This window comes from Podarcis melisellensis, assembly GCF_964234715.1.
Source record: "Podarcis melisellensis genome assembly, chromosome: 14".
Classification (NCBI taxonomy): Eukaryota; Metazoa; Chordata; class Lepidosauria; order Squamata; family Lacertidae; genus Podarcis; species Podarcis melisellensis.
This window is the reverse complement of record NC_138546.1, coordinates 36,045,438-36,064,286: the sequence shown is the minus strand read 5'-3', so window position 1 is coordinate 36,064,286 and position 18,849 is coordinate 36,045,438. Positions and strand designations below refer to the sequence as shown.

The 18,849-nt window shown below is 46.6% G+C and overlaps 1 protein-coding gene across 1 annotated transcript in view; it reads right to left on the bottom strand.

Annotated features, from left to right (window-relative positions):
• Nucleotides 1-15,489, bottom strand: part of ZFAND6 (zinc finger AN1-type containing 6) — an 87,758-nt gene extending 72,269 nt beyond the window's left edge. The window contains exon 1 of the mRNA XM_081888768.1: nt 15,189-15,489. The gene's annotated coding sequence lies outside the window, so the exon portion shown is untranslated. The remainder of the gene's footprint in view (nt 1-15,188) is intronic.
• Nucleotides 15,490-18,849: the final 3,360 nt, after the last annotated feature.

The following is an 18,849-nucleotide window of genomic DNA, read 5'->3' as shown; positions in this document are numbered from 1 at the left end:
TCCTACCGGCAACAGGGTAGCTGGGTTGAGGGCGGTGGTAACCTGGAACTTCAAACGCGGGTGCAACAACAGCATCTGACACTTTCTCATCCTTGCTTGGGAGAAGAAATAGGTACCCTTCATGTCGAGTAGAGCTGGGACTGCATGCGGGGTCACACAAACAGTGTCTTGGCCAAAAGTAAATTTGTCTGCCTTGTTCAGTAGGGTAGCTACTGCCACAACTGCTCTCATGCATGGCGGTAAACCTTGTTCTGTAGGTGTCAGGCGCTCAGATAGGTATGCCACAGGCTGTTGCCAGCTTCCCAGTTTCTGGCATAACACTCCCTTTGCTGTTCCCTGGTCTTCATCCACAAACAGGGAGAAAGGCTTTTCTGGATTTGGGATACCCAGCGCTGGTGCTTGCTGCAATGCCTTTTTCAAATCCTGGAAGGCATGTTGTTGCTCTTCTCCCCACACAAAGGGGTCCTTTTCCGTCCCTCTGGTTGATTCATGCAGAGGCTTGGCAATTGTGCTGTAATCTGGTATCCATATTCTGCAGAATCCTGCCGATCCCAGAAAGCCGCGAAGTTCTCTGCGATTCTTTGGTTCTGGAATCTGGATAATGGCTTGCTTCCTTTCTTCCCTTAGGGTCCGTCGCTGATAGGATATATCAAATCCAAGATATTTCACAGTGGGTTGGCATATTTGGGCTTTTTTCTTAGATACTCGGTATCCAGCTCTACCCAGATGGTTCAGCAAATCCTTGGTGGCTTCCATACACGTGTCTTTGTCTGAACAAGCCAAGAGAAGATCATCCACGTACTGCAACAAGACTTTGCGTGGGCTGGTGGGGAAGCTAGACAGGTCCGATGCCAATGCTACCCCAAAAAGGGTTGGAGAATTCTTGAACCCTTGTGGAAGCCTCGTCCACGTATATTGCACCTTGGTGCCTGTTCCTGGATCTGTCCATTGAAATGCGAACAGGGGCTGGCTTTCCTCTGCCAGGCGGCAGCAGAAGAATGCATCCTTCAAGTCCAATACTGTGAAACAACATGCAGTAGGAGGTATTAGACTAAGCAGCGTGTAAGGGTTGGGCACATTGGGGTGGAGGGTTTCCACGGCCTGGTTGACCAATCGAAGGTCTTGGACCGGACGGTACGTGCCATCTTCCTTCTTTACCGGCAAGAGTGGGGTATTCCACTGAGATTGACACTGTCTCAGGATGCCATGGCGAAGTAACCGTTCCAAATGTACCCATACTCCCTCTGCAGCTCTTCGGGGGATAGGATATTGGTTTACAGCCACAGGGTTGGCGAATGGTTTGGGCTTGACTATTATAGGTGGGATGTTCTTTGCCATTCCGGGCGGGTTGCCTTCTGCCCACACATCAGGGTTAACTTCTTGCAAGAGGTCCTCTGAAATAATCCCCTCCTCTTCTTTTACCATCATTAAGCGCCAGTGTTCCCTTAAAGGTACCTCTAAGGAGAATTCCCCTGCTGGCCCTGTGGTCATTGTTACTTCTCCTGTTGGTTGGAAAGAAATCTGGGCTTGCAATTTTGATAGCAGGTCTCGGCCCAATAATGGGATGGGGCACTCCGGTATATACAAAAACTTGTGTTGGACCACTTGGCCGCCCAAGCGACAGGCAACAGATTGCAGGAATGGGGCTCTTTGTGATTTGCCTGTAGCTCCTACTATATTAATTGTTTGCTTGGTGGGCTTGGATACTGGTACTGGCAAAACAGAGTGTGTGGCTCCGGTGTCCACCATGAAGGGGATGGTTCGGTTCCCTGTTTGTATTTTGACCATGGGCTCACGGGAACCTAAATCAGCTGGGCCCGGTCTGTCCTAATATTCTTCCTCTTCCTCTCTCAGGCTCATTGCGCCGGACTGCCTTTGGGCTGGGGGGTGCCAGGGGGGTCCCTGTCCACATCCTCTACCCCTGCCGACATTCGCCGATGTCCAGGGTCTCAGTTCCTGTCCAGGTCCCACGGGGGTTGGCCCTGGGATTCGTTCTCCTCGTCCTCTTCCACCTGAATGAGCCTGTGGGCATTCTCTTTTCCAGTGCCCTTCCTGCCGGCAGATGGCGCACTGGTTCCTCCCCAAACGGCCTCTCCCTCCTCCCCGGGCGCTTCCTTTTTCATGAGGGGTGGGTGTGGTAACCTGTAACGCCATCAACTTTTTTGCTTGATATTTTTCCTTCTTCTTTTGTGCCTCTTCCTCCCTCTGATTATAAGTGGTTTGAGCCAATTCTAACATCCACTCAAGGGTGTGGCCCATGAAAGCCTCGTGCTTCTGGATTTTTCGGCGGACATCGGGTGCTGCCTGAGCTACAAAGGCAGTTTTTATGATCGGGGCATTGGCAACCTCATCTGGGTCTACAGGGGTATACTGGCGGTAAGCTTCCTTTAGTCTTTCCAGATAGGCGCCTGGGGGCTCCTCACTCCCTTGCATTATCTCTCTGATCTTGGCAAAATTAGTAGGCTTCCTGGCTGCCCTTCTCATGCCATTTAAGACATTCTGGCGATAGGTAATGAGGGAGTTCTGACCATTGGTAGTTTGGTAATCCCAATCTGGGGTTTCTGCTGGGTATAAAATGGCAATGTTGGGCTCCTGTACTTGTTGCTGTCTCAGATGAGTTCTAGCCTCAGTATGAATTCGCCTAACCTCCTCTGTAGTTAGCAGGGCATCCATCAAATACTGTACATCATCATAGGTGGGATTGTAGGTTTTGAAAATTCCCTCAAACAGCTTAATTATTTTTGCTGGGTTTTCCTCAAATGAAGGGTTTTGGTTCCTCCAATTACAAACATCTGCACTAGAGAAGGGGACATGTTGAACTGTATAAGTTCTATTGGGCACCACTCCGTTAGGTCCCGCGGGGGCCGGAGGATCATATACTCTACGTAAAGGCATCATTCCAGCCCCACCCTTTTTCTGCACCTCATGGGACTTATGGAGGGCCGCCCTGGTTGCTGCTTCTATCCATTCCTTCTGCCATTTCTTCCCTTGTGTTGGGAGGCATTCTGCTGCGGCCAACAAGTGGGGACCAACATCTACTTTTTCTGCATAAGGTTGTACATACCGTTGCAATCTTATCGACTGATACTGAGTCCACCCTTTTCCTTTCTTTGCTAGTTCAAGTAATCCCTTTAAAAATTCCTCATCATCTTCTTCATCTGATTCATCAGCCTCGGAGGGTTCAGGCTGGGGGCTAGCTCCTCCCAGTGCCTGGGGACCTGGGTCCGGTGGATTTGCCTGAGGGGCAGTTGGTGGAGCATAGGGTGGAGGTGGTCTAATAATTCCTCCCTCCTCTTCTTCTTGGTCTGGTATCACTGGGGGCCTTTCTGACTTCCCTGCCGGTCGAACTGTACAAACTGCACTCTGTGGGGCGTTGCCTCGGCAGGCTTTCAACCATGGTGGGTTCTTCTCTACATTGGTTTTCCAAGTAGAAATATAAGGGATCTGGTCTGGGTGGACATTCAAGATGTTCTGATATAATGGACTGATTAGCTGCAAATCAAAGCTTCCTTCTGAAGGCCAAGTAACTCCTTGTAAGGGCCAATCAACTTCACACAATGTCTTCATTCTCTGTCTTCTTAATTTAATTCCCCAGTCATCATTTTTTGTGGCGGCTTTCCAATTGTTTAAAAAGCATTCCAGGGGACTACATTGGCTTGCCCCAGACCCCATTTTTTTTTCCCCCTTCAGATACTCCTCTCCTAACTGGGTTATAAATTCTTTCACACACCAAATAATACAGATTGTGGCCTGCACGAGGTCGCCCTGGCAGAAAACGCACAACCCTGCAATCGCTCGACCAAGGGGCACTAATACCCCGGCCCACACTCGACAATTCAATCACCGGAGTATCTGACATGCAACACACACAACATACAAATCACATCAATATAATTTCCCCTCCTTCCTCTGTTCCAAATTTATGCTGGTGGCATTCTCCTGCACAACCAGTCCCCTTATTCCTGGTGGCTGGCACTGTACTGCACAACCAATCCCCTTGTTCCTGGCTGGCACTGTACTGCCACAGCCAGGTGAGGCTGATCAGGCCTCGCCCTTTCCCTTGGGCTTACCTTTTTTCGCTGCAGACCCCTTCTGGCCAGTTCTCTTTTCTCCCTCGACCTGTGTCTCCACTCCGGAGCGGTGTGGCTGGTTCCCCCCACGAATTGGCAGGGTGCGCGCTTGGAGCCTGCAAAACGCCGATCCGAGCTGTTCACCGAGGTCGAGCCTGGCCCTCCCCGGCCCTCTGGGGTGGGGCAAAGATTCCCGGCCAACGCACCAAACTGAAGGCTGAACCTTGTCCTTGCCAGGGAATCGTTTGCCCGCGTCCCCAGTGCCGAAGAGAGAGAGAGCAAAAAGCACCAGGAAAGTTTCTTCTTTGGAGAAAAGAGTTTATTGCAAACTGCGCACAGTGACAACCAGCAGGATCGCTCCTGCAAACTGGCTGTGTAGAAATACATTTCAGCAAGCCTTCTTATACCTTTTGAGCATTTCCCCCCCTCCCATTCCTTCCTCAAATTTTCCCCAATCAGCTGGCAAATGTTCAACTTATTCCCTTATATGGCACATCTATCTGCTGGCTAAGCACTTCCTCATACGTGTCTTTCTGCTAGCTAAGCACTTCCTTATTATGTGTCTTCCTGCTTATACACGTCTTTCTTATCTTTGCATTCCTTAAGGCAGGAAGCGTATGGCAGGAAACATGGTGATGATTCACCGTGCTAAGGAAGAAACCAAAAAGTTTTAAAAATTAGTTTCTTCCATTAGATTCACAAAATGTTTAGGGGTATGCATCCCCCTAGAAACCACCTTTTTGCCAAGGTGCCCAAACATGGTTTGTAGTTTTGAAATATGAAAACAAATGCATGTTATAAAAGACAGAGTGAGACCTCTTTAGTAGGTTGGTTAGAATTGCAAACAGCTGCAATTCTGGCTAGCTGGTAAGGCAGGAAGCTGGACTCTTGACCTGCCTGAGTTTAGCAAACACCCATTGTTTGCAACTGCAAAAACAGGATTAATACAGGAATTTACTGCAGGAAGTATTTGAGAGCAACCCCTACAAGATACAATGGTACAGAGAAGGCAGAAAGAAATCCTTCCCATGCCCTGCATGTATGTCTTGCATTTCTAAAAATATTTCTAAAACAGGAAACACAAAACAGGAAACAGCTCCCAGTCTGCAGAGCTGAAAACAGGAAACAGCTCCCAGTCTGCAGAGCTGAAAACAGGAAGCAACTTCTGGCCTACAGAGCTGACGCATTTGCGGTTTCTGCCTAACCACAGCTTTTAGCTTCTTTACCTTATTAACCCTTCCTTCTCCCTTCAAATATACTCTTACTTCTGCTAGAGATTACTTACATTTGTTTTCTTTCTCTCCCCCCCCCTTTTTGTACGTCAAAACCAACTGTGGTAAGATATCAGTATGTTTCAAATATATACATATATTTTATTATTGCAATAGTATTAATTTTTACAACTCGCTATTGTCTTTCGTGCTTTTGACGTGAAAACAGAAAGGTTAATAATCAGTAGTTGACAGGTAACTCTGTAATTATTTGAATGCAATAGTGTTTCACTGAACATAATAAATAAAATTGGCTCCCAGTACATTTCCGAGCACAATTCAAAGGGAACATTGGCTCCCAGTACGTTTCCGAGCACAATTCAAAGTGTTGGTGCTGACCTTTAAAGCCCTAAACGGCCTCGGTCCAGTATATCTGAAGGAGCGTCTCCTCCCCCATCGTTCTGCCCGGACACTGAGGTCCAGCACCGAGGGCCTTCTGGCGGTTCCCTCACTGCGAGAGGCCAAGTTACAGGGAACCAGGCAGAGGGCCTTCTCGGTAGTGGCGCCCGCCCTGTGGAACGCCCTCCCATCAGATGTCAAAGCGATAAACATCTACCTGACATTCAGAAGACATCTGAAGGCAGCCCTGTTCAGGGAAGTTTTTAATATGTGACATTTCAGTGTATCTTTTATCTTTGTTGGAAGCCGCCCAGAGTGGCTGGGGAAACCCAACCAGATGGGCGGGGTACAAATAATAAATTATTATTATTATTATTATTAAAATGGGCTTGGAGGTGTCAAAAACAGTACAGCTGTCTGCCTCATATTAACCAGCTTGCATTTTTACAAGGAACATTTTGGACCCCCAGATTAATTACAGTGATACTTCGGGTTATATACGCTTCAGGTTACATACTCTGCTAACCCAGAAATAGTGCTTCAGGTTGCGGCAGCAGGAGGCCCCATTAGCTAAACTGGTGCTTCAGGTTAAGAACAGTTTCAGGTTAAGAACAGACCTCTGGAACGAATTAAGTACTTAACCTGAGGTACCACTGTAATTAAAGTTACCAGCCCTTCTCCAAAAAGAAGGGTACAGCTGCGTTTACAAAGCATTCAGCAAAATAAAAGAAGAAATGGTCTCTCAGCAGCCAGTAATGCCTTTCCAGTCAGTGTGTGTGACTCACCTTCCCTTTCCAGTCAGTGGTGTGAGAACTATTTTATGATGTTCTCAGCAATATGGGTAGTCCTCAACAAAAGTGGCTTGTTACCAGATTCTGAATGAGGATTCACACCAAAGAGTTAAAGCAATATCACTTTAAACAGTCATAGTTCCCCCAAAGAATCCTGGGATTTGAGTTAATTGATTGGAGGAGTTGCTAAAGAAATGTAAAACAAGGATGCAGCGAAAGGGAGGTATGGGGAAGTCAGGGGAAAGAAGGTACATGAAAATAAGAGTATGAAATTATACATGTGTAAATGTTTGTATGTCTTTGTTTTGTGCTTTGTTTGTTTTTTATTATGTGTTTGGAAAATGAATAAAAAAATATTATTATTTTTTTAAAAAAAGAATCCTGGGATTTGTTAAGGGCGCTGAGAGTTTTTAGGAGACCTTAATAGCTGTCAACTTTCCCCTTTTCTTGCGAGGAATCCTATTCGGAATAAGGGAATTTAATAATAATAATAATTTTTATTTATACCCCGCCCTCCCCAGCGAAGGCCGGACTCAGGGCAGCTAACAAGCAATTATAAAAACAAGTTGAATGAATACAACTTAAAAACTAGATTAAAATACAACATTAAAATATTGAAACATTAAAATATTAAAATGCAGCCTCATCACAGGAGGAGAAAGGAAAAAGAAAGAGGGGGAGGGAATCAAATTGGCTCCAAGCTAAAGGCCAGGCGGAACAACTCTGTCTTACAGGCCCTGCGGAAAGAAATCAGATCCTTTAAAAAAGGGAAAAGTTCCCTTTAAAAAAGGGGAAAGTTGACAGCTATGCCCTGTGAAGAGGGATTGATTGTCAATCCATACTGGGAATTGCAGGTCTGGGAAAGGAAGAGGAGTTTCCTAACAACTCTCAGGATTCTGGACTGTTTAAAGTGGTATTATAGTGCTTTAAATATTTGGTGTGAAGGTGGCCTAAGGCTGGGCACGGCATACCCTCCAGTGCAACACAGGGGAAAACTTGGGGCACCATCTTCTGGGGTTGCACTCCCATGTTGGGTCACATGACCCACGTGAGATTGTGCACCCCCCAAAAAACCACTTTTCTTGCATGGCACTCCACAAAAATGTGTTTTGGGGTGCCATGCAAGACCTCAACCCCGAGGAAAACAAGATTGCATCCCAAAATTGCATGAGACGCCCTTGTCCAAAATGGCCACCGTGCTCTTGCAGGAAAACATGGGATGTTCTGGTTTTGTTGGGACAGTTGTGGGATATGGCACTGTAGTTTGTTGAGTGTTGCATGGTATAGTAAATCTGCAAGGGGTAAACAACAGTGCCCAGAATCCTTTGAAGGGAAGAATGTACTTCATATGTATTTAAAAGAATAGCTTCAATAACGGCATCTGGTTTCAGGGCTGGCTCTAGGTTTGTGGGGGCCTTCAAACAAGCTACCCTTCCTCTTGGCCCTCTTCCTGAAACTCTGTCCCTGCAGTATCCTGAGAAGTCTTTCAGCATCGATTCTCCCTCACACACAGAGAACTGAGAACAGTTAAAAACGACAGTGACTTGAATAATAGTCACAAAAGAATGGAATGCCTCTCTCATGTGACACACAGTCCGCCAATCAGATGAGAGCTATTGCTAAAGGGAAAACCCCATACTAAAAATACACAGCAATTCAACATAAGCAAACATTTCCATTTCAAGAAATTAAAACATTATCCTTAATGCTGCTGGTTGTCAGAGCAACACACCCTCCAACATCTTGAGTCCCCAAACTGGGACATGCATCTTCCTCCCGTGCGCTCCTGCACAAGATCATGGAGCTCAAAAGATTGTGGAGGGAGCTGTGCCCCAAAAAGGCATATTTGGGGGCACCGCATGAGATCACGGTGGTGAAAAAATGCTTTTGGGGGGAAGAGTTTGATGTGAAATTAGGTGAGATCGTGGCACCAAAAATGGCTGCTGTGCTCTCAGGCGAGAAATGGGATGTCTCGTTTTTTCCAGGACACTTGCTGGATAAGGAGTAGACAGTTCTTAGCTGGATGGACAAATAGCCTAACCTCATGTCAAGGTGTTGCTTATCTTCTCTGCAAATCAAGATACCTAAGCGTTACCTGGTTGTTGTCAGTAGAGGAGACCAGATTCCTCTAGCATCGCCTCTGAAGTCCCTCAGAGTAAAAAGAAATGATTGCTCATTTTACATCAGTATGCTCTGTTTCCCCTTTTACATCCATAATTTATAGAAGAGCAGCTCCATAGATTTTTATATCGTTCCGGACTTTCAGCTTTTCACTCTGCACGCTTCTGTCTAGGAAGACATTGGCATTTACCAGAAACAAGGATAATTGTGTCTTATTAAAATGAGAAGCAACTCTCTGTTTGTTCTTTATTGTGTTTTGGACGTTAAAAATGTGCAGTTAACTTTAGTTGGGTTCATAAAATATCCACGCATGATATCAGAGTCATTTTTATGAGTTTATCTACTTCGTTATTTCATTTGTCCTTTGTTTTTGTAATCATCCTCTCCAGTGTTATTATTTATCATTCAAACAACACTTTAATAGACTCAAATGTTTTACAGCCTTGTAATCAGACTGGTGGTTACTTGCGTTATCCCAATCTTTCACTTCCTGGCAGCAGGCAGAGCAAGGCTGAGACTGAGGCAATGATCTGGCCAGTTCCAGCTGTGCTATCTAAAAAATGCACCAAAAAACCCCACAAAATGATCCAAGGGCTGGAGTGCCTTTGCTATGTGCAAAGTTTAGGGCTTCTTTGTTTTTTTGTTTTTTTTTAATGGGTAGTTGTGGTAGAGATTTGCAACAGTATTGAGACAATCAGCAATGGCCAAGAATGATGTGCTGTAGTCCAGCAATATCTGGAGGGTGACAGATTCCCCATTCCTGATTTAAGGAGAGTGCAGAGTGTTTGAGAACTGGGACATTCGCAGGGAAACCAAAATGCTTGTTTACAAAGCTATTGTACTGTCAACCATACTGTACGCTTGTGAAACATGGACCACTTATAAACGCCATCTCCAACTCCTTGAAAGATTCCATCAACAGTGTCTCTGAAAAATGGTACATATCACTTGGGAAGACAGATGAACTAACGTCAGTGTACAGGAAGAAGCAAAGATCACTAGTGTCGAAGCAATGATTCTTCAACATCAACTTTGTTGGACTGGTCATGTTGTGCGGATGCCTGATGATTGTCTTCCAAAGCAACTACTCTATTCCAAACTTAAAAATGGAAAGCGTAATGCTGGTGGTCAACAAAAGAGGTTTAAAGGCTCTCTCAAGGCAAATCTAAGAAAATGTAGTACAAACACCGATAACTGGGAAACACTGGCCTGCGAGCGCTCCAGTTGGAGAACAGCCTTTACCAAAAGTGTCATGGACTTTGAAGACATGGGAATTCAGGACGCAAGGGAGAAACAAGCTAAGAGGAAGGCAATTTTGGCAATCCCTCACCATGATCAACTCCCACCCAGAAAACTACGTCCCCACTGTGGAAGGACGTGTGGATCCAGAATTGACCTTCACAGTCACTTATGGACTCACTGTTAAAACCGTGTTTGTGGAAGACAATCTTACTCAGCTATGAGTGATCGCCAGAGAAGAAGACACCACCCAGAAGTGGTTGAACCCTCCTGCCCTGGGAAGATGAACCGCTTGCCAGCAATTCCTCTGCCTTATCTGGACGAAGCTTCAGTTTTCTAGTCCTCACTCAGTCCATTACTGATTCTAAGCAGACATGATCTGCAATTATTAGTAGGTAAACATGCTTCACCTACTGATTTGTGTAGATCAAGCTGCTATTTTAAAAGCACAGGAGCAGGACAGACTGGTTTGGTTCTCCTGGTCAGTCAACACCTCTGTTTCAGAGGCATCTGAAGTTGAAAACAGAATGCCAGTCTCATTTGACCTTGGTGTGGTCCAGCAAGGCGGCTATGTTAACCTTCGTATGTTCTTAATATTTAAATTGGCTCCATGTAGGAATGCAAAGGAAAAAAATTCCGAATTGCACAGGCCATCTCCTCCAATTCTATTTTGCCTTTGTTTTCTTATCATCAGCTGCTAGATTCCTGTCTGAATGCCCTGGGGCACAGCTGTATTGCCAATTTGTTACGCTCTGTGCTGGCCATTTTCTGGTTCTGATCCAGTGAATGTCCCTCCTTGCTTCATTTGTCTGCTCAACTCATTTGCAGTTTTCCGTTTTCATGCCAGCCAGCCTGCTACTACCTCTCTCCCCCGAAAAAGTAAAATAAAAACCCACCGTTAGCTGCAAACCTATTGCGAGGTGAAACATAAAATTGCATCTGATGTTAGCAGGCTCAAACAAATAACCTTTGAAGAACTGAGCTTGCTCCCTTTCCCTTTTCCCCTTTCACGTCTAAACCACTGAGCCTCTTGGGCTTGCCGATCAGAAGGTTTGCAATTAAAATCGTGTGTGTGATGTCATGTGCACGACGGGCTCTCCCCCAAGTTGGGTTGAACCCAGCACCTATATCGTTATGGATCCTATGCAGGCTATTGTTGTTTAGTCGTTTAGTCATGTCCGACTCTTCGTGACCCCATGGACCAGAGCACACCAGGCACTTCTTTCTTCCACTGCCTCCCGCAATTTGGTTAAACTTATGCTGGTAGCTTCGAGAACACTGTCCAACCATCTCGTCCTCTGTTGTCCCCTTCTCCTTGTGCCCTCCATTTTCCCCAACGTCAGGCTCTTTTCCAGGGAGTCTTCTCTTCACATGAGGTGGCCAAAGTATTGGAGTCTCAGCTTCAGGATCTGTCCTTCCAGTGAGCACTCAGAGCTGATTTCCTTCAGAATGGATAGGTTTGATCTTCTTGCAGTCCATGGGACTCTCAAGAGTCTCCTCCAGTACCCATAGGCTATAGGGATAGGCAAATATATCAAGTTTCTCATTTTGCCCATCTTAAATTCAGTTCTCCGCAATTCCACATCTTTTAAAGATGAGCTGAAATGATCAGCAAACTGAAACATAGCATAGCACAACACAACACAGAAGATGCCTTAATACTAAGTCAGCCTATTGGTCCATCTAGCTCAGTATTGTCTACACTAGGTGGCAGCCGCTCTCTGGAGTTTAGAGCAGGGGAACTTTCCATCTCTACCTGGAGAAGCCAGGGATCAAAGCTGGGACCTTCTGCATGCAAAGCAGATGCTGAGCCACAGAGCTCTTCCCCAAACTCGGCCATCTTTGAGCAAAATTTTGAATTCTCTGAATTTTGCAATGCAGTTCTCCAGCCAAGCAATGTGCACATAAATGCATATACTGAGGTACAGTCTGCATGAAAATGCATATATTAGTGAAAACAGCATATGAAAATGTGATATATCAGGGGAAATTGCTCTGCAAGTATATTTATACAGATATTTATACATACTGTGCTGAGCAGAGTTTGGAACTGATGCAAATTTACACTGGCTTAACTCTATCTAAAGGGATGTGGGTGGCGCTGTGGGTTAAACCACAGAGCCTAGGACTTGCCGATCAGAAGGTCGGCAGTTCGAATCCCCGTGATGGGGTGAGCTCCCATTGCTCGGTCCCTGCTCCTGCCCACCCAGCAGTTCGAAAGCACGTCAAAGTGCAAGTAGATAAATAGGTAAGAAGGTAAACGGTGTTTCCGTGCGCTGCTCTGGTTCGCCAGAAGGAGCTTAGTCATGCTGGCTGGCCACATGACCCGGAAGCTGTACACTGGCTCCCTTGGCCAATAAAGCGAGATGAGTGCCGCAACCCCAGAGTCGGCCACGACTGGACCTAATGGTCAGGGGTTGGCAAAGTGAAAATGTGGACACAAAAGTTGTTGAGATTTTCCCCCCTTTTGGTCAAAGTTTTTGAGCTTTTTAAAGTTTTGCCCCAAGTTGTTGAATATTCGACACTTCTGACATGGGTTGCCATACATCTGGATTTCAGCTATTTCCTTCTGGACACTGTTTCCAACGGCTGGATCCTGGCCATGTACAGAAAATTCCGACATATGGCAACCCTAGCTTTTACCGGCTTGCTTCCTCCAGCTTCTTATGCATAACATTGCTCCCCCAAAATGCTGACAAACACTCATGAGGACTTATTTGCTTAAATTGCAAACAAATCCAGAAATGTGACAAAGTGAAAAATGAAAACCTGTAACTGACAAGGTTTGTCCCACTCTAACATAGCCCCAGTTCCATTTCAGACTAGTTTGGAGCCAGGAAGGTTAAATTCTGCAGCTTTGAAAGTCTAGCTCTTGGATACATTCAAGGTTGAGAGTGCAAATTTTAAGAACATTCGTTGCAATTTTTTCTTTTATTAGACTTTGCAATCAAACTGTAGCAACATTGCTGACACACAACTGTTCTTTTAAAAGCAATTTGGCTCCCGAAGGACAACTATCCCTGCCTTTGCTCATACCTAGCATATTTTGTATTGTTTACAGAGGCACGAGGGGGTTCACCTGCAAGCTGCTCAGAGATAGAGATGCTCTCAGGGAAAATAACATCTGGCCTGAAATACAATGATGGGGGTCAGCATCACCTCCCCAATAGGACCCCTATTAACATAACTCCCGGAAAGGTGTGCCCAGAAGGCTGTGTCATTTATTGCTTCTTCTGTGCTGAGCCAGCACATCGTATCCTTGTAAGGCGAGGATCAGCAACTGGAAATCCCAGGGCCAAATCCAACCCTCTCGAGAAGCACCAGCTACCCCCGCCTCCAGCTGCCAGCTTAGAAGGAGGAGAATATGTGGAAGGGGTAGTGGTTGTGTCAATGGGACTTGGTGGCAACCTGTTTTGGGGCTGACCCTTATTGCTAGTTGCTGAAAGCTGATAGCTGAAGTTATTTAATGCAGAATAATTCTGTTAGTCCACATAACCCACCACTTTTCCGATCCTGGTACCTTACGGCCCTCGTATTTACGGGGCTGCCTCTCCTGGTATGCCCCGCAGAGGACCTTAAGGTCCATGAATAATCATAGTTTAGAGGTCCCGGGCCCTAAGGAAGTCAGCTTATCCTCCACCAGGGCCAGGGGCTTCTCAGTGATGTCTCCGACCTGGTGGAATGCTCTGTTCCATGAGACCAGGGCCCTGCAGGATTTAACTTCCTTCCAGAGGGCCTGTAAGACAGAGCTATTCTGCCTGGCTTTCAATTTTGAACTTAGTCTGATTTTTTATTCCCCTTCCTTCCCTCCCCCTCCCCTTTTTATGAAGATTGCCTGCTCTGGGATCCCACAGCTAATTCTCCCCTGGTCTCCTCGCTGGCCCATATAGGACTAATTCAGCCACCTAGCCCTGGTGATCATCTAATGTTTATTGGATGGATTTCCCCCCTAAATTAATTTTTGAATTCTGAATTTATTGTTATTCACGTTTTATACTGTATTTTATGCTGTTTTGTTGTTGCATCAATTAAGTGTTTTAAATTTGTTGTTAGCTGCCCTGAGCCCGGTTTTCTGAACCGGGAAGGGCGGGGTATAAATAAAAAAATATTATTATTATTATTATTATTATTATTATTATTATTATTATTATTTTCTCTATCTGGAGGTAGCGGGATTTGAACCTGGGCGCTTACGCACAAAAGACAGGTGCTGCAACATAAAGCCATTGCTGCCCCAGAAGCAAAATTAAGCTGCCGTCCTTAATAGTAATAGTAGTAGTAGTAATCGTCTTCATCTCTTGCCATAAACTCAGGTCCAAAGGCTAATTTAAAGACCCACCAACAGAGCATCTAACATCTAACCCTGTACTGTTTGCTCTGCCTGAAAGCCCTCTGGGCTTCTTCAGTTGGCAAGTGAGACACAGATACCACCATGAAGTGGTACCTTGGTTCTCAAACTTAATCCATTCCAGAAGTCCATTCCAAAACCAAAGCATTCCAAAACCAAGGCGCGCTTTCCCATAGAAAATAATGCAAAACAGATTAATCCGTTCCAGACTTTTAAAAACAACCCCTAAAACAGCAATTTAACATGAATTCTACTATCTAACTGATCCATAAAATGAAAGCAATAATCAATGTACTATAAAATCAACAAGACAGTATTGTAGATGATAAAAATTAAAATTATTTTTTTTCCTTACCTGCACTGATGATAGTCATTGTTTGGATGGGGGGCTTTTATCCATTTCTGCAGCCACACAATCAACCATTCAGTAGCTGAACTGGGTTCCACACAGTCACAAAAACAAATCAACCGAAAAAGCCTCAAAAACCAAAATGCAAAATAAATAGCAAGAACAAAAGCACCAAATACAGTGGCACCTTGGTTCTCGAACTTAATCCGTTCCGGAAGTCCGTTTGACTTCTGAAATGTTCAAAAACCTAGGCATGGCTTCTGATTGGTGCAGACGCCCTGGAAACAATAGCCGACAGCCGCATTGGATGTTTGGCTTTTGAAAAACGTTCAAAAACCAGAACACTTACTTCCAGGTTTTCGGCGTTTGAGAACCAAGGTGTCTGAGAACCAAGGTACCACTGTACAGGCAAGGCCTAAGCTTTGGAGCCTTTCCAAATGGTATGATCTCTAGTGAGTAGGATTCGAACCCACAACAGCTGGGCTAAAATATCGCAGAAGATGTCCCAAGCATTCCAAGTCTATTGCATATTTCCAGGCTACAGACCATTGGCCTTTGGGTGGCCTTTGGTGGTCCGCTTCAGAACTCTCTGTCCAGTCTTTGAACACCCCACCCTATCTTACAATAGAACGGCCGATCTATGGAGGGGGATACACTTACCGTTCTCACATCAACCATCTGCAATGCATGCCCGCCTGGACTTTGCATGTAAATGTGCAGGAAGCATAGAGGAGAGGAATTCGATGGGTGGAGATGGTACCGCTTGTCCTTAACATCACACTTGCCGAAACATTTAAGGGCCACGAGGAAAACTGCACAGCTATCAGCTGAAGGTGTGTGTCAGGCATCTGAGAACATCAGATCTTTAGAGCGTCTCCTCTCTTCTTCTCCATGCCCCTTCCCCCTCTTCATCTTTCTTCCCTCTCTGCTTCTCACGTTCTTCTCCTTCTTTCTGCTGACTGGCAAATGACTTCCTCTTAAGCGGCAGGGCTGTGATGTCAGCAGAAGGATTATGACATCAGAGTGGTGTAACCCCTCTCTATCCTATCCCTTCTCCTTCCTTCTCCCTTCCTGGCAAAGAGGAGCCACCATTGCAGGAGAAAACCAGGGGGTGTGGGCTTGCTTGACCCCCTGAAATAGTTTGGTGTCATCAGGTTCAATAGCCCTGCAAATGCACGCCCAAGACATGTGTTCCGCAAGCAGATTGATGGACACGTTCACATGTAGAAATGCACACAATAGCATAGGTTTATATGGCACACTGCTAAAGGAAGAACACAAAGCAGTTTACAATCCTGATGTTCATTCGCATTGTTGTGTTGTATTATTTATTGCATTTATTCCCTCCATGGAGCTCAAGGGGACATCCATGGTTCTCCTCATCTGCAAGATTGTGCCTTGCCATTAATAGTGTGATGGCCTGGGACTTGAGCTCGGACTCGGAACCAGAGGAGTCTCAGTCTGCACCGGATCCTTTGCCTCAGGCATCATCTGAACCAAGTCTGGGGCCTGGTCCTGAAGAGTCCCAGTCTGCACAGGTTCCCCTGCAACCAACACCAGCTGGGCCGAGTCAGGGGCGTGAGCCTGCCCTGGCTCCAGATGCGGGGATTACCTCGTTGACTTCAGCTGGGCCATCACTTACAGCTGCTCCACTACCGGTTGGGTCAGGGGAGGCTGAGGTGGCCCCTGGGTCTAGTAGCCCACCGATGTCTCCCGAGCTGCAGAGACTAAGGTCTGAGAGAATGAGTGTGATGGCCTAGGAATCCGATTCAGAGGCTGAACCGGAGGAATCCCAGCCTGCACAGGAGTCCCCGCCTCCAGGGCCGGCTGAACTGGGGCAGGGCCTTGATTCTGAAGCGCCTGCACCTGTGCCGGATCCTCAGGAGCAGGCACCAGGTGAATCCACTCTGGCTCCGGAGGTGGTTGAGGACTCAGTGCCTACAGGTGAGTCTCCCCCTGGGTCCAGTAACCCTTCAGCCTCTCCTGAACTGCAGAGGCTCAGGGCAGAGAGGCGAAGGGAACTGGTTTCTCCCAGGAGGAGTGCTCGCCTTAAGGCCAGGAGAGGCGGGTCTCCTGGGGGCCGGGACTGCCCCTGGCCTCAGAGAAGATAAAGGCCAGTCAGCCTGGTCCCAGGTTGCGGGAGCAACGTCGTTGAAGAGCTGTTTTGGCCAGCATCCAGTCCTGTTTCCCCAGAGTTCCTGTCCTTGCCCGGCTTCTTGCTATGGACCCCGCTTCGCCCGAGGAGGACTGTTTGCTGACCCTCAACTCAGGTCCTGGACCTCGCCCCACGGTAAGCTCCCCCCTGGACCAGCACAATGAGAGACCTGAGTGCTCGCAGGAGGAGTGCTTGCCTTTGGGTGAAACAGGGAAGTGAGTCACCAGGGGATCAGGACCCGCCGCTACCCTGGCTAAGATAAAAGGCTGTTGGACCCCGCCCCAGGTTGCGGGAGCAACATTACTGTATGCTAGATCCTGCCTGAGATCCTGTAACTGTCCTTGCCAGGTTTCCTCCTTGGCCCTGTTGGACTTACTCCTAGCGGAACCTTCGGATTCTGGACCAGTCCTGGATCGCTTTTCATGGGTTACCCCCGGGCCCAGCACAAATAGTCCCTGCAGTATCCTGGGAGGAGAAGGGTGAGGAGAGAGGGATTTCGTTGCACGCAGTTCCAGCTTGAGATCTTCCCCATGTCACCTGTTTGGTCACATGATGCTGGACCAGGTGGCCACTGGCATGATCCTGCTCTTACCACTTCCACCCAACACAAACTTTGCTTTCACGTCTTTTGTCACTAGGGCTGGGCAATATATCAATATATTGTCCAAAACCGGTTTGGAAGTCCATATTGTGATATCATCAATTTCATAGTTTTTAACCTGACAATATATTGCAAATCATGGTGTGTGTTAGGGCTGGGGGATATATTGCCCAAAACCAGTTTCAGGTCCATATTATGGCATTGGCTTCATAATTTTGTGTGTGCTATGCAAAAGTCACAATGTGGGGGAAACCATGAAGCCAGCTGGTGCCTCTACATAAAAGTAAAGGGTAAAGGGACCCCTGACCATTAGGTCCAGTCGTGACTGACTCTGGGGTTGTGGCACTCATCTCGCTTTATTGGCCAAGGGAGCTGGCGTACAGCTTCCGGGTCATGTGGCCAGCATGACTAAGCCACTTCTGGCAAGCCAGAGCAGCACACGGAAATGCTGTTTACCTTCCCGCTGGAGCGGTACCTATTTATCTACTTGCACTTTGACGTGCTTTTGAACTGCTAGGCTGGCAGGAGCAGGGACCGAGTAATGGGAGCTCACCCCGTCGCAGGGATTCAACCCGCCGACCTTCTGATCGGCAGGTCCTAGGCTCTGTGGTTTAACCCACAGCACCACCCGCGTCCTATGCCTCTACATAGCTCCATTTTTATTGCAGACATTGTGATATACAGTAGACCCTCGGGTTATGTTACTCTCGAGTAACGTAAACGTTGGGTTGCGAAAGTGGCAAACCCAGAAGTATTTTTCCGGGTTTTGCTGCTCGCGCATGCGCAGAAGAGCTCTATCGTGCCGCGCATGTGCACAGAAGTAGTGCCTCTGGATACAGATATTTTTGGGGTGCGCATGGACCCCCGGAACGAATTAAATTTATATCCAGAGGGTCCACTGTATCAGTATATCACAATGTTTAGCTGGTGATATATCACAAATTTGAAAACCAAATATCGCCTAGCCCTATATGTCGCCCTTTGCAAAAGTGACCCACCTTTGGATCCAGCCCCAACCCCAACCTCATCCCCACATTCTCTTCCCTTTCCCTGACTTTAAAGTTATAAACAGCAGACTTTAAATGCATGAGAGAATAGAGTTCCTACACACACCTGCAGGCTACAGCTTCTGTTTTCTTACCTGGCAGAACGCCAGTTTTCACAAGAGCAGCATCTGTTACCAGAAGCCAAGTCGGCGTACCAAATGAGGCAATCCCACATTGCCGGGTGTTTTGCTTGTCCTGCAAAGGTTCGTACGAGGACATCAAGTTCTTTGGAAGTCCTGGAGCTCTGGCCTTGCTTCATAAAGCACACTGTCCGTTGTGAATTGTTTTTGTGAATAGTACGGCGTGAAAGTCACACAAGACCGAGAGTAAACTTCATTGGTGTTCGTTTGCTTTTTAAAATCACCTCCGGGCTCTCGCGGAAATTTCTCTGCAAGTTCAACGACATCGATATCATGTTACAAAAATTAACTGTATGAAATTACTTGGTGCAGAATTAATTTGATATCTGCTAACCACCAAAATAACCCGTCAGGAGAACACCAGATATCCCAGCGGTGG